Below are 15,178 nucleotides of genomic sequence, written 5' to 3' on the forward strand. Positions count from 1 at the left end.
ACCTTAATTGGAAAATATGTCTGATAGGAACATTTTAATGGCCTTGGTGTCCACCTTGTTGACAAACTTGATGGTGATCCATTTGGAATAATAATCAACTAATACTAGAATACATTTTTCTTGCAACCACATTATTTGTACAGGCCATATGATATCTAGTTTCTCCCGGGCCTTAATAGGAACTTGTACAGGTTCAAGGGGTGTTCTTTTGGTGCATTTAGTCTTGTCACTGATTCCACATGCATGACAACCTTTGACTAAATCTTCAATATGGGTGTCCATGCCTGGGAACCAATAACCAGAGCGTAACTTGCTTTTCGTAAGACTCCTCCCCAAATGACTTTCATAAGCCAGATCACATATACGTTTTCTGAGGTTCTCAGGAGGTATTATTTTGTCAGATTTAAAGATGTTGGAACCTACAATAGACAATTCCTCTCTTACATTCCAGTAAGGCTACAACTCATAAGGAAGATTCCCACACATATTGGGCCAACCCTTTTGGATTTTCTCCTTCACTGCTGTAAGCGTGGTATCATCTTTATATGAAGATTTCCATTCATCCTCAAGAATAGCAGGAATAGAAACCTGAAGAACTTCAAAATCTTCCATGTTGTCATCATTGGGCTTGTCAATGGGAAGACGAGAAAGGAAATCGGCAACCTGATTTTTGTTGCCTGGTACATACTCTATGGTATAATTGTAACTCTGAGGAGAAACCAACCATTTACCTATTCTAGGTGTAATCTTTTCAATGTCTTTAGATGTAAACAAAGAAACTAAAGGTTTATGGTCTGTTTTTAATTTGAACGGTAGACACCACAGAAAGTATTTAAAGTGATTAGTAGCCCAGAAACACGAAAGGGCTTCTTTCTGAATGGTAGAATAATTAATTTCTGCCTCTTTTAGAGTTCTAGAGGCAAAGGCTATTAACTTTTCCTTGCCATTATGAAACTGAGAAAGAGTGGCACCAATACCTCTATTACTGGCATTTGTGTTAAGAACCGTGTCTTTGGTGCAATCAAAATTGCCTATGCAGGGTGCCGTGGTATTTCTCTTTTGAGAATAGAGAATGCTTGGTCATGAACTGGTAACCAGACATATTTACTGTCTTTTTTTAACAAATCTCTAATGGGTTGTACCAAATCTGGATTTTTAAAAATAACTGTATACATATATTCTGCTAAACCTAGGAATGATTTGATTTCTTCCTTGTTTTCTGGTATGGTACAACTGACTCCATTTTTGGTTTAATCCCTTCACTGGAGAGTGTGTGTCCCAGGAAATCTACTGAGGCCACTCCAATCTTGCATTTTTCTTTTTTTATGGTAAGACCTGCTTCTCTGAGTTTGTTACATACCCCTCTCAAATTGGAATCATGCTCCGTCTCACTGGACCCATAGATAAGAATATCTCCTGAAAGCATACGGACTTATCCACGTCCGCCAGAATATGTTGCATTATTCTTTGGAAGGCAGATGCGGCAGAAGCCAATCCAAATGGCATTCTCAGAAATGTATATGTGCCAAACAGTGTGGTGAACGACGTTAGAGCTTGAGATTCTGTGTGTAATGGTATCTGAAAATAGGCCGATGTGAGATCTAACACCGAAAAAAACTTAGCTCCATTTATGACTGACAACATCTCATTGATCTTGGGGAGTGGGTACCTGTCAACCCAAATACTTGCATTTAAACTTCTAAGGTCTACACACATGCGAATATCTGCACTGTTCTTTTCAGATGTGATCACAATGGGGGCTACCCATTCAGAGTTTTCTACGGCTTGTATGATTCCCTGTTTCACTAATTTCTCAAGTTCTTTTTCCAAAGGTTCTCGCAACAGCAATGGTACAGATCTGGTTTTATGTGCTACAGGAACAGCATCATTTTTCAATTTTATTTTGTGTTCATAATTTTTTAATACTCCTATATGGTCAGAAAAAACTTATGGGAATTCCTCGCATATACCACCACCAGTTAAGGATCTGTCTACTAGTAAAACTTGTTCTTTGTTATTGGGGTCTAGAGTGATGCCTAAATCCTTTTGGTGTTTCCACCCCAAAAGGTTACTCCCCTTCTCAGTAATGTACACCTTGCCATAAGTGTGTCTATCTTTAAACGTGATGTACATTTTCACCATACCTTTTAGTGGAATGGGTTCCAGGGTGTATATCCGGTTCCTCTAGTTTGTACTCATTTTCATGGAACAACATATTGAAAGTTTCACAATCTACTAGAGAGTATGGAGAACATGAGTCTGCATAAGCATTAACTTTCTTTCCATCTAAATGTATCTCACATACAGGGTAATTGATTTTCTCTTCTAACTCTTGGTCAGTGACTTGAAAAATAAACTTATTGTCTCTAGACACAGAAACATGTTCGTCATGAACTAAGTGTACCTCACTTTTAGCCTCTTTACCATTGCACATTTTGGAATAATGACCAATTTTGTTGCACCTTCTACAGTTCACTCCTCTTGCTGGGCACCTGGGAAAATTGGCAAGATGATTGGTATTACCACAACGGAAACATTTGAAAACTTCTTTCTTAACCTTGGTTTGTTTAATGTGTGAGCATCTGCAACCTTTAATACATTCTCATCTTCTTTAATCTCATTAACTTGTTTTTCATCATGAGAAAAATCTTTACCAGTTTTCATTTATTTAACACAAAATGCAGTATGCTCTATGCCCTTAGCAAAACTTATAGCTTCATCCAAATCAGGATTTTGGGTTAGTAGTCTTTCTTGCACCTTGTGGTCATTGGTGTAGCGAACTAGTTGATCCCTAATTAGTAAATCAGTAAGTGCACCAAAATCACAAGTCGCAGAAAGGACTCTCAAGGCCGCAATGTATGATATTACTTTCTCATTTTTACCTTGTGCCCTCTTAAAAAACTTGTGCCTTTCTAAGACTACATTGATTTTATCTTTGAAACGAGACCCCAATTTCCTTAACGTTGTGGTGAAAACATCATCATCCCCTTCCCCTCCTTCTTCTCCACCATCTGCAAGGTCCTCATAAACTTTTCTAGCTTGAGTACCCAAATTATGCAGGAGAGTATGTTGTTTTCTTACAGAAGAAAATTTCTACCCCCCCTATGGCGATTAAATAGGAGTCTAACATTTTAACCCATCTGTCCCAAGGTATGTCTGGTTCCCCTTCATCGATCAAGAATGGAGGGGGTTGACTCATATTTGCAACAGATATGCTTGTAAATTTTGCAAAACCAGGTGAAAAAGAAAGGAGGGGGAAGCAAAGAGAATACAAAACAAAATAGACAGGGTCCAATATGCGATACCTTACAAAAAAAATACTATGTACTGCAAATGTAGTTATTGAAGATTGAAAGAAATGGAACACATAGAAGAAAATCTGTGAAGACCAAAAACGGAAAACTGTAGGCTTTGATTGCTGTGCCCATCAGCGTAGGACCTGTGGAGAAAAACTGAGATTACTAATGTCTTATAAATGTATATCTTATAGTCAATACTAACAAACTGGAATAAATTAGGAAGTTAGCATTGGAAACTGCAGGCAAGCTGTGCCTGTCAGTGTGAACCGAAATTTCATTCCTTAACTTTTTAAACATGGAATCATTGACTAGCCTTGTCTCAGGAAGGATATTTGCATCACAGGTGCAGTAGGCGGCAGAGAAATGAGGCACTGAGGAAAACGTGTTTGCGCATACGCTTATGCTGCATTATGCCTGAAGAACTTGGGAGCATTAATGAACCTCATCACACCTGACTGAATCTGAGGAAAGGGAGCGCTGAGGAAGCACGTCGGCGAAAACTCTAGTGCTTCACGGCAACTGGGAGCCCTTATCACACAGCAGGCTGCACGGAGGATGAAGCGCACAAAAAGGAAACGTGTCACCTGTTTTGACGAGTCTTGGAACAAGGAGAAATCACCGAAGGGTGGAAGTATCCACAGGATCTCTCACAACCTTCCACAGCATGGAGAGAAAGAAACTGCCCAGGTTACTTCGACACAGGAGGAAGGAGGAGCACAGGGGAGGTGCTACCCCGAACCTTCACCGGCAGGAGCAGGAAAAGGAAACAGCACGGAACGGAGCAACTCACTGCAGGAACACTAATCCCCTCTTCTGACGGGGGTCAGGTGACCTGGGTTGAAGCCGGAAGGCGCCGAAGTGTAAACACTGCCTTTGATCCGTTGACACTGCGCTGAGGAGAATTCTTGAAGAGAGCAGTATCGAAGGGAGGCGCCGAACGAGGAAATGAGGGGGGATCCGCAAGCTGAAGAGTGCTCCGGTTCACTGGAGAAGGTACAGAGGGAGAGTATGACAGAGCAAATTTTGATAACACAGGGGGGAAACTGATGCTGACCCCTGCACAGCTGATTGTCCTCGTCGCCAAATTGTTAAGAATACTGTCCACACCAATATAAGATAAAACAAAGCATTTATTGGTATTCAGTTTCCAGCTCTCGCCTCAACTCCTCTTGCCTCTGGCTCCTGTCAGATGCCCGAGGACGCCAACATTCTATCGTGCCCTCTCTGAGTGGGGCAGAACCATGAGGATAGAAAAAGGGGGGTGGCGGGGAAACGGAATATACCAAGGAAAAAAGAGGCGGAATGAGATAGGGTAAAAACACCAAGATTATAACACAAACACATACTTTATAATCCTTTTTAGAATTCTGGGCAGAATGACACAGTCTAAAGACCAGTTTCTCACTATATATCTCTCAGTATCAAATGCTAATGTGATATAAAAAAAAGTAGTGGCAGAGTCAACAGATCTAGCCTTAATGTGCTATCACCTACAAACATCATTTGTATGAGCCTAGACTTGCATGCAATAGCACATTCAAGAGAAACTTCTTAGTTTTTCCAATGCTTGTTCTGATGGGTTCCCCCTTTTAAGAAGACTACCAAAGTGTTTCCTATTGTAGTGCATGGGCACATTCTTGTACTAGGTAGTGCAAGACTAGAGTAGGAGAACTCATTGTAGCTTATAATCTTGAAAGACTTCTTTGCACTCTTCTTTTAAACTTGCATCCATCTGGCCAATGGCATGAGGGTGACCTGCAGCTACTCTAGATTTTTTTCAGTTAACATCACTAAACCTGTAAGGGCAGGTAAACTCCCGTTCGAAATGACAAAAGTGAAAGTAAACGCCCAAGCAAACCGATACTGTTGGATGATGAATCAGGACTGGCTCAAAGTCACCTTCCTGACATGTAGCCACAGACACTGCATTTATTTCATGTTTCGAGGTTTACAGAGTGTCAATGATGCCAGTGAGGGACTCCAGTGATCTTTTATCCTTTTGATCAAGCAAAGTATAAATGGAGCGGATGAAACTGAATCCATATCTGTACAAGACACATTTATTGACCGGCAATATTTCAATATGGAAGTAACAGATGGTGACAGTGCCGGCTCTAGGCCGGTGCGATCGGTGCCACCGCACCGGGCATCTACTTGGAAAGGGCGCCCTGTTTGCAAATATATTATGGCTTGAAAATCACCTGCTGTCTCGTTAGAGACGGCGGATTGTCTAGTGGAAGTTTGACTCCTCGTAAGTTAGCTCAGAGGGTTATTATGCCTGCTGCTAAAAACGTGTGCCATGCAGATCACAAAGTGTATATGATGTTAATAGGTAAATAGGTTACTGCAATTGTCAGAGAGATATTTTTGTTACTTGCGGTTTAGAAGTTAGAATCCTAATATAGAACCAAAATAGAACCAAAACCGGCCCTGGCAAAGTGCTCGGCTTCCCCCCCCCCTGCGGGGGGGGTTTGGGGGTGCCGCTGAGCTCTTTGCCAGGTCCGGTTTTCGGCCGATTTTGTTACAGGGCCTGTAACAAAAACGGCCCCCAGGGGCTCAAAAACGGCCCCCACCCATGCGGCGCGCGGGGGATTGCCCGGTGCCCTCTACGGCCAGTCCGGCCCTGTATATGAGACCTACATGTTTTGTTGCCCGGCTTTTCCTTAACCTGATCTTGCAAAAATGGTTCATTTGGGGATAAATTAATTATTGCTATTAAAGAGCACCCCTAACAATTAGTGGTATGTTTTAAATTACGAATTTGTGCTTTTCCAGACCAAGGACTATATCTGCATATCGGTATGAATGACATGCGACTCCTACATCTTGTAATCCTCTGTCTAATGTAACGTTTCCTATACACTGATTTATACTTGTGATTGTCTCTGTTAAATGTGTGTATGATGTAAAGTGCTCTGACACCTCACACTGGTATGAGTGGCGCTATAAAACTAAATGAATCTGAGAGACTGGTTATGGAGATTTGAGGGGCCCTGTCAAATGGTGGTAGTGAGGGAATCTGTGGCAGCAGTGGTCACTGGGGGGCGCCAACAAACATTGTCACACAGGGTGCCACCAGTGCTAAAGCCAGCCCTGGATGGTGATAGTGGAAAATGAAACAATGGAGAGTGTGGAACAGGTTTGTTAAAGCCTCTAGAGTGAATAGGCACCAAGTGCGTCTATTAGTTGTTCTATTTTTATTGTGTTCAAATTTGTTTTTCACCACTACTTCTGTGATTCCCGTTGCCCCCATTCACTGTCATTGCTGGCCGTGGTCTGTTTTCTCTTTTTTTCTCGTTTAGCTTAATTCGTGCTTTTTTCTCTAGCCCGTGAATGCTTTACAGGGCAAGGTCATTTAGTGTTTTATCAACATGGACTATACTGGTATGATTTTGCAGTTTTATTCTTTTTATAATCCTACCCCGATGAGAAAGTTACTCGTGGAGTTTGTTTTACTTTGTACTGAACTCGAAGAGCTATTTACTGGATGATTCAGAACTCATGGAGAATGTACTGTAATGCGTTAACCATCAAGAAAGGTTTCCAGTGCATCACCCATGTGTCACCTTTAACGACGTTTTGTGCTGAGTTCGGTTTAAGCAAACAATGTTTTCCTTGTTCAAGCATTTCAGCTGCTGACTCTGGGTGCGTTCGTCTTTGTTATACTATGTTCTTCAGCTTGTGTTTTTTTGTTCCGGTATCTGTGGTATGTTGTGGTTTGGAGCAGTAGTGTACGGAGCTCATAACGCAGGGCTTTGTCGTTCATGGGTAAGTTCTGAAGGATGTTTTTGAGGTTCTCTGGGAGACAGTGCTAAGAAAGACTTGGAATAATAGTGTAACTGAGATCACCTGCTGATAACACCTGTGACTGTACACCTTATTTGGAAACTCTTATTTTGTTTGACTCACTGGCCAATAGGTGATCTCGATGCAGGCCTGAGATTGACGCTCAGGTGACGACAGGATATTGCTAAAAAAAAAAAGAGGTGAAACCACAATTGGTTTGCATGGACGTCAATTCTTAACTGTGGACTTTGCTGACCAGAGGGACAAAGAAAAATCCCTGGAGAAAATAAGAGTAGGAATTATACTATTCAAAGAACAGGAAGAAATTGTTACAGCTCACTGAGCTGGAACGAGAGACAATGTGAAAAATACATCTTTTGGAAACGTTCAAGAAACTGTTTCTGAACAACGGGGTGCAGATAGAACTGCCATCCTGAGCAATTTGAGACCTATACGCAAACACCCTATAGGTGACCAGGAAAAGGCAGGAGCACTATCAGAGGATTACACAAAAAGCATACAGCAGCAGACCAAAGTCAAGCACATTGAGTCAAATCAGTTTCATATATATATATATTTTTTGTTTTTCTCCAGCCCGGGTGCAAACACTTCCAACATCCGCTGCTGCAGGATATCAAATACTGAGAGAATCCACAAGGAGAAAGGAAGGTGCACTCTAAGAAAAGTCAGTCAGAGAGCGAACGTTATCCAGCACACAGCCAACGCGTTTCATTCACGGGAACTTGGTCAGGGCTTTTGGCAGAATTACAGGGCATGTGTAGCCCAAAGAGAAAGCATAAAAGGGGGGCTGTGACCCCATGAAAATGTTCTTGTGTTCTGACTTGAATCTACCAGGGGCGTGCTGCTGCTGGGGCCCAGGGGAAGGCTTGCCTCCCTGGGCCCTGCCCAGCCCCTGGATGTCCTGGATACTGGCGGACTTCTTTTGGACCCTCCTGCCTGGCCTGAAGATGGCTGGGAGACTGGCCTCCCTGGGCCCTGCACTGCCCCTTCATTCCTGAAGACCTCTTTGCTGGGAGCTTTTTGCTCCATTACTTTTTAAGGACTTTCAACCCAGTGCCTAGAAGAGCGCTTTATGTGGAGGAGGAACGCTTATGTGGTCCCCTGGCAGCGTGGGGCTGTGCCTTCGAGGGAAATCCCGAAGTAGGGAGTCCTCCGCCATTCTGATTTCATAGAGGGAGCCTACCCCTCATTGCCGCTTTTGTTATTTCCTAGTGAGCGGGAGCCCACCCCGCCTTATGCTGATTTCGCGGGTGCCCACCGGCGCACATTACTGATGGAAATCACCGCCACGGCCCGGGAAGAAAACTGAAGCCGCCGGCCGAAGCAGCGCGACCCGGAAGCCAGGTGAATTGCCTGATTCCGGGCGGAGCCACGGCCGGAAGTGGAAGGGGGTATGAGGAGGAAGCATCAACCTGCCCCGCAGGGCTCCCCGGTGCCGGTAGGAGCCCTGCGCCATGCCGAGAGAAGTCCCGGGTCCCAGGAGGGGGCCCGGGTGAAGCGAGGTGTTCGATTGGAGCAGGTGGGGGCTCTTGTGAGCGAAGGAGCCCCCGCAGGCAGCAGCGAAGAGGAGACGGGTGCGTTCTAAGAGGGGCATATTTTGTCTTGGGAGGGCCTAGAGGGGCCCGTGCTGTCCCATGTGTGGCCCCATAATCTGCAGAGCCCCGTGTGGCTCCAACGAAGAGGACATGTTTATTTTCCAGAGCCTAGAGGGCTCTAAGGTGCGCCTGATTTATTTCTAGAGCAGAGTGTGGCTCCAACAGTTGGGGACACATTCCATTTCAGGAGCCCGTGTGCTCCATGGGGACAGGGTTGTTTTCTGAGCCAGATGCCTCCAACCTGAGGCTCAGTGATTTCCTCATCCTTGGCCTTCCACAGCTGCGCAGCACTTAGTGTCAGCTGCAGCGTTTAGGCCCTGTGCTTGTCCCCAGCTGCCCAGCAAGTAGTGGGCAGCTGCTACGTTTAGGTTCTGACGCAACCTGGACCCTAATGTGATTTAGGTGTTATTGTGATTCATATATTAATGCTTATGGTGTTAGGAAATGTACTGTGTATAGTATGTTTTGCGCACCCTGTGTTATACCTCTAAATGTGGTCTTTTCTGATTATGAGGTTGTTTTACCTTTTTAGGTTTCTGTTAGGGAGATTATACTTCCCTGTGTGATGTACGCCCCTAGTGTAGTTATATTTAGGTGGTTAGGTCTAATGCGTTAGACTAATGAGAAATTGCATAATGTGTTTATGCCCCTGTGATGGATGCAGGATAGGTTTTAAACCTGATTCTAGTGTGATGACGCTGAGGTCATTATTGCGCCAGTAGGTTCTGGTTGTGCTCTACAGTGATAATTTGTGTTACAGTTAGGATATGTTCTACATGTACAATTGGTGATTTGTGCTGATTCTGACAGTGGTCCATGTGGCCCTGTCCCGTGTAAATAGTCCCTTGTAAATTCCGCCCAGTGCCAGTTGGCACAGTGTAAATTGTGTGAATATTATCTAATGTGTTTTGGTATAATACAAAGGCTATTTTTATATATAGAAACACGAGGGAACCTAGTTTGCAGCGCGAGTGGGCAGAGCGCAGAGTTAGCGAGCACACCGACAAAGTTGAAATTGTGGAGGAAATTAACATTGGAATTAAGCAAGAGTACAGCGGTGTGCATCTCAACACCATGTATGTGTTATTTTTATATATAACCTTGTGTGGAGTTTCTTTTGTGGTGGGCCTTGGGTGTTGTTGCTGGGTGCACGCGCAAATGCTTTACACATTGCCTCCGGGATAAGCCTGACTGCTCATGCCAAGCTACCAAGCTACCAAGGGTCTGAGCAGGGGTTATCTTTGGCGTGTAACTCCCCAGCCCTGACTAGAGTGGTGGTTTCTGCCTGGCTTTGGCACAAGCCCTAGCAAACCAGAAATCCCATTTCTAACACACATATATATATATATATTTTTTTTTTCTCCAGCCCGGGTGCAAACACTTCCAACATCCGCTGCTGCAGGATGTCAAATACTGAGAGAATCCACAAGGAGAAAGGAAGGTGCACTCTAAGAAAAGTCAGTCACAGAGCGAACGTTATCCAAAAAGTCTACTCTTTATTAGTGTAATTCGGTTAAAACCAGCACACAGCCAACACGTTTCATTCACGGGAACTTGGTCAGGGCTTTTGGCAGAATTACAGGGCATGTGTAGCCCAAAGAGAAAGCACTGAAGATCACCAGTGTACAACGCCACAAGAGTAGGAGTTCACCAATAATGGATCCAAGGAGATCTCAAATGTGGTTCACTTATTCAACCACTGTACCATGTGTCATCTGGATTAATTTCACTGATAATCCTTGTCCCAAAGTAAGGTAACTTCAGAACGCACACAAATGTCCTCTATTAGGAACTCAAAGAATAAGGTGCAAGCGTATGTAGATAAGAAACCTCATAGGATATTTTTGGAGGGTCTCAAAAGAAAGAGCAAGACGGTGAACTCCAAGAATTTTTTTTTCCAAGATTCATAAAGATACAGTATTCAGCTAAGGTAGCAAGTGAAGGTCCCCGAAAGTGTATTAACTCCGGTGCCTCCGCGCATCCTCCAAATACTTATGCAGTGTCCTCGACGGCATGGTAGCCGATATACGAATAGTACAGCTGACGAAGTTCCCGTGAGTGAAACGCGTTGGCTGTGTGCTGATTTTAACCGAAATACACTAATAAAGAGAAGACTTTTGGATAACGTTCGCTCTCTGACTGACTTTTCTTAGAGTGCACCTTCCTTTCTCCTTGAGGAGCACTATCAGATACAATGTTATAGAAGAAGAGGGAGTGCTTGAATCAAATTGAATCAATTTGGTAGTCCAAATATAATTTGTATCCACTCTATAGAACCCTATTAAGGTTTGTCCAGTGCCACACTGCTGGGTGCAAAACCATGTTAAGGAGTGGCTTCTCATCATTTAGCTTTTCACCTTCTGGCCCAAGACTTTTTTTGTGGGAACCCATCAAGCACCCAGTGACAACTTTATATTTAAAAATCATAATTTTCAGATTGTCCACTGGACTTTCGCAACGAGTAAAAAAACAGCAACAATTTCTGACTGCTGGAAGAAGGGCCTAGCGTTTTCAGTTTTTCAGCGTGCCGCGGTTTCAAATGAGCATCAGGCTGCCTTCACTCTATCACTGCTCTGATATGTCTCCCTCATCCTTCAGCCCAACTCACTGGAGCCTCCGGTCTTTAAACCCTCCCAAGCAAGCCTGCCGCTTCCATGTTCACCTCCACTTCGATTCCCTTTGTTCTTGTTCTTTTGGATTTACGTCAAAGGCTCCGTTTGGTTTCAATAGCAAATCTAGATAAAACTTCCAAAAAAGAGCAGATGCCTTTGATCATCCGAATTGTGCCCTAAGCAGCTAAATGAAAATGCTTAGTTATAAATTGTGTATCTATTATATTAATCTATGGAAGTCAAAGATCTGTTGGAAGCATTAATGAGATAAAAAAGCATCCTTATCTTTGGTAAAGCAGTGAAAGAAAATCCTAGAAAAAAAGTGTTATTGGCTTTCTGTTAATTTTATAATTAAACTTATATACTTATCAAATCTATTCATCTGGCCAAACATCTCTAATCACATTGGTTAATAGGTATTAGCTATATTACTTATTTATGAACTGCCTTGGCTCGTAGCTCTGCAAGTGAAAAAGCAGATTTACTTTTATTATTTCTCCTGACGTTATTACGAGTAAACTTTTGACGAAATGTGCATTCTAACCACCAGTAATAGAAGTGTGTTTACAATATAGAGCACATTTTATGGTTGTGAGATATGACACTGGTGTTTTGCATTTCTTGGATTATGTCTATTGTAATTTGTACTCCTTATTATAGGACGTTTAAAACCACACACTGTAAATTGATGTTCATCAAATCCATCATGTCTCCTGTGTTTCACCATTCCACACCTCCCCCCCACCCCCATAGCTGTTTGTGCTACCTGTCCCCGGTACTCTTCTGTTAGTTGCTGGGAGAGCATCAATGATGGCAGGGTATATGTGCGGGACTAGTCATGGTTTGCTTTCTAGGATTCCATGTTGTCATTCCTCCAGGGCCAGCTTTCGGCATGGGCGAGCTGGGCTCAGGCTGGGGGTGCCAAATATTCCAAGGGGTGCAGCAGCGAACTGCCTAACTTAATGTCATGCAAACAGCAGCTCGTCCCATTGTATTGTATTGTAATTGCTTTTATATAGTGCTTGCAACCCCTGATGAGGTGTTGAAGCACTTTTAGGTGAGTAGCTCGCTACTCGGAGCCAAAACAAGGATTTGTGGTGAATTAGTCTGGGGAAATATGCAATTAATTTGAGCGGTGGACATGTTAGTCTGTTATCTGGATTGAAAGGGATAGTGGAGGGATGAAAGAGGGAAGGGTTAGCATTTATATAGTGCTTGCTACCCCTGATGTGGTGTTTAAGTGCTTTTTGGTGGGTAACTTGTTACTCTGGAAACCAAAACAGGATTAGTGGTGAATTAGTATAGGGAATCTTTACCAAATCAGGATTAGTGGTGAATTAGTATATAGAAACTATACTAATTCACCACTGAAATTAATTTGAGTGGTGGACTTGTAAGTCTGTCATTTGGATTGAAAAGGAATAGTGGAGGGATAGAAGAGGGAAGGGGCTACAAAGTTTGTTTTTGTGACGTCTAACCGCACCTTTAGTACTTTAACAAAATATGCTTATAATAAACGCTGCATTAAATTCTGGACTTGGCACCAACAGTGTCATAATACTGGGGATAGCATTCTTTGCAGCTTGCTATCAGAACCATCCCCACATCAGTGATCTAGTGAGCATTTTGGAAACTATGCAACCAGGGGGATTGTTTTTTAATCCTGGTCTACAAAGGGGACAAAGATGTGTGATTTTAGAGATTAATTTTATGTTTTGGGTTATCTTTACAAGATTGGAAGAATTTAGAATTAGGATTAGAGTTTGTAGCAGTGTGCAACAATACAACTGGATTTGAAACCAGCACATTCTCATTGAATTTTATGCCTTTGAAGACTGAAGCCAGTCTTTTGGTTCACTCATAAAAATGTAATAGGAAAGCCAAGATCCAGCGAAACAAGTTACAATTGTAGTTTTGGGTCTTCAGCTTCACCAAATTGTCTGAACTTGTACAGATATGAAGCAAGTGTTATGAATGTTTTTATGGTCACAAACTGGCCATATAGCTGTGTACAACCGCAGGAATGTGTTTTGATATTTACTAAACCCATTTTAGGAATCAGTACTGTTTTAGCAGCTTCTAAAATGAGTTTGGACTCCATATCGATTTAGTATTTGGAAGGGCATATTGGTAGTACCACTTTCAAAAGCCCAATTGATATAGGATCAGTCAGATTTACTTTAAGTAAAATGGGCTGATTTAAACAATATAAATATAATAATCTTCATTTGAAAAGCTATCAGAGACATGGTGGTCTGCTGACCCTTGCAGATCATTATCCCTGTGATTGTGTCCAACCAAATCGAGTCTCAATTTGCAACCTACCTCGTGAGTATTAATTGTGACTCATCCAGATTTGGAATTTGTACATAGTTTGGGTCCACACAGGTAGGAAAAAATACTGGCCGCAAACTGAGACTACTTTATGCGATGTAATAGTACACCTGACCCTTAGATATCCTATTGCCTTTCCTCCTTTATCTTTTGATGAGAAGTTTGAGACAGGCTACCTATCAAATCTGAGTACCAAGGACACACACAGTTTTAAAATCAGGCATGTTTAGAATGCTATTTTTTATGGCTAAAAGAGAACTGATGGCAGGTAATGAGTATCTGGTACACCACTGCCCCTGGATAATGAGTCCCCGTGTGTAGGAGAGTGCCCTTTCTGCATGGTTTCCCCTAACTTTTTGCCAGCTACCTGATGCAGTTTCACTGAGTGTGCCCTGGGTCCCTGACAATCAGGTTTCCAGGGCCTGTGTTCTTTTCATAACCTCTACCATTGTTTCCACAATTGGCACAACTCTGGCCTACCTGTAAGGTCCTTGTAAGGGGACTTACCTATAGCATGGTATCCAAGGAAAGGCCACTGAGGGCTGCAGCATGTATTATGCCACCCTCAGAGACCTCTCACCACAAACAGGTGATAGAGAGTGATGGTGCTCTAAAATTGTAGGGGTGCATCATGAATTCACCAGCAGAGATGAGCTGCCAGTATTAATACTACATTCTGAATCTCTACATTGCATATATTTGACTAGTGTTAGTAACAGCACCGCTAGCAATAATTATTTAGTTACTGATAGATGGAAATTTTGAATAATGTTTACTCATGAATGATTAATATTGCTGTAGTCACATGCGTTTAAAAGACGTTGAGCAGGTGAACTGAAGAGAGAGATTTTTAACTTGCCTCCCTGTGGAATGTGAACTTCTTCCTGTGAAATGGAAGCCAAAGAAAGCTTGGTTGAAATTCCAGATCAACCCATTTGCGTTCATAGAGGACACACTCAAGTTCAGACTTGCTCCTAGATTAGAATAAGTGCCATATAGGTACCTGCAAACAGTTCCAACCGGTCAGAGAGTAGAGGTGATGCATGTTCTATTGAGATATTGAGATAAACTCTCCCAGACCACACTGTTGTTAGGGCCTGCAAGACCACAGGCAAGAACTTTAAGCCCACAAACAATGTTTTGTGATTTTTGAATTGTGGTGTTTGAAAATTTTGGAAAACCTCATGGGCGTAAAAGTATTTCATCTACCCCACTACACGTGACACTCTTTGCCACTATCTCATGTTAAGTCATAGGCCCCCTTTCCTTTTCATTCTCTCATCTTTGGTAAAAAGGCAGATTCAAAAATACTTGAGCCTCCCTTTAAAGGTAAATAAGAGAAAACAATTCAAAGCGAGCAAAAAGTAAAATTCTCAACGTTCATGGGATATAATTGCTAATAATTTTAATCCCTAGACTCCCTTGTTTAATAAAAGCAAACCATTTCTTAAGTAGGTAGATACTCTGTTGGTGCCGGTAGACATTAATTGGAAGACACAGCGCTTTCATTAGCTCTCCTCCTAAGCACAAG

The 15,178-nt window shown here is 42.6% G+C and overlaps 1 protein-coding gene and 1 long non-coding RNA gene across 5 annotated transcripts in view; one reads left to right on the forward strand and one right to left on the reverse strand.

Moving 5' to 3' along the window:
- The window catches only part of NWD2 (NACHT and WD repeat domain containing 2), a 688,119-nt gene that overhangs the window by 643,521 nt on the left and 29,420 nt on the right, over positions 1-15,178 (reverse strand). For 2 of the 3 annotated variants that reach the window (XM_085642292.1, XM_085642293.1), the window contains exon 1: positions 3,884-4,125. The exons of the other annotated variant lie outside the window; for it this stretch is intronic. The gene's annotated coding sequence lies outside the window, so the exon portion shown is untranslated. Of the gene's footprint in view, positions 1-3,883; positions 4,126-15,178 lie in introns of those variants that run through there. 3 annotated transcript variants of the gene reach the window in all.
- Positions 4,062-15,178, forward strand: part of LOC146862907 (uncharacterized) — a 542,829-nt gene continuing 531,712 nt past the window's right edge. For both annotated transcript variants that reach the window (XR_014978196.1, XR_014978197.1), the window contains exon 1: positions 4,062-4,292. This is a non-coding gene — a long non-coding RNA (uncharacterized LOC146862907). The remainder of the gene's footprint in view (positions 4,293-15,178) is intronic.

This window comes from Triturus cristatus, chromosome 2_2 (genome assembly GCF_964204655.1).
Source record: "Triturus cristatus chromosome 2_2, aTriCri1.1, whole genome shotgun sequence".
In the NCBI taxonomy this organism is placed as follows: domain Eukaryota; kingdom Metazoa; phylum Chordata; class Amphibia; order Caudata; family Salamandridae; genus Triturus; species Triturus cristatus.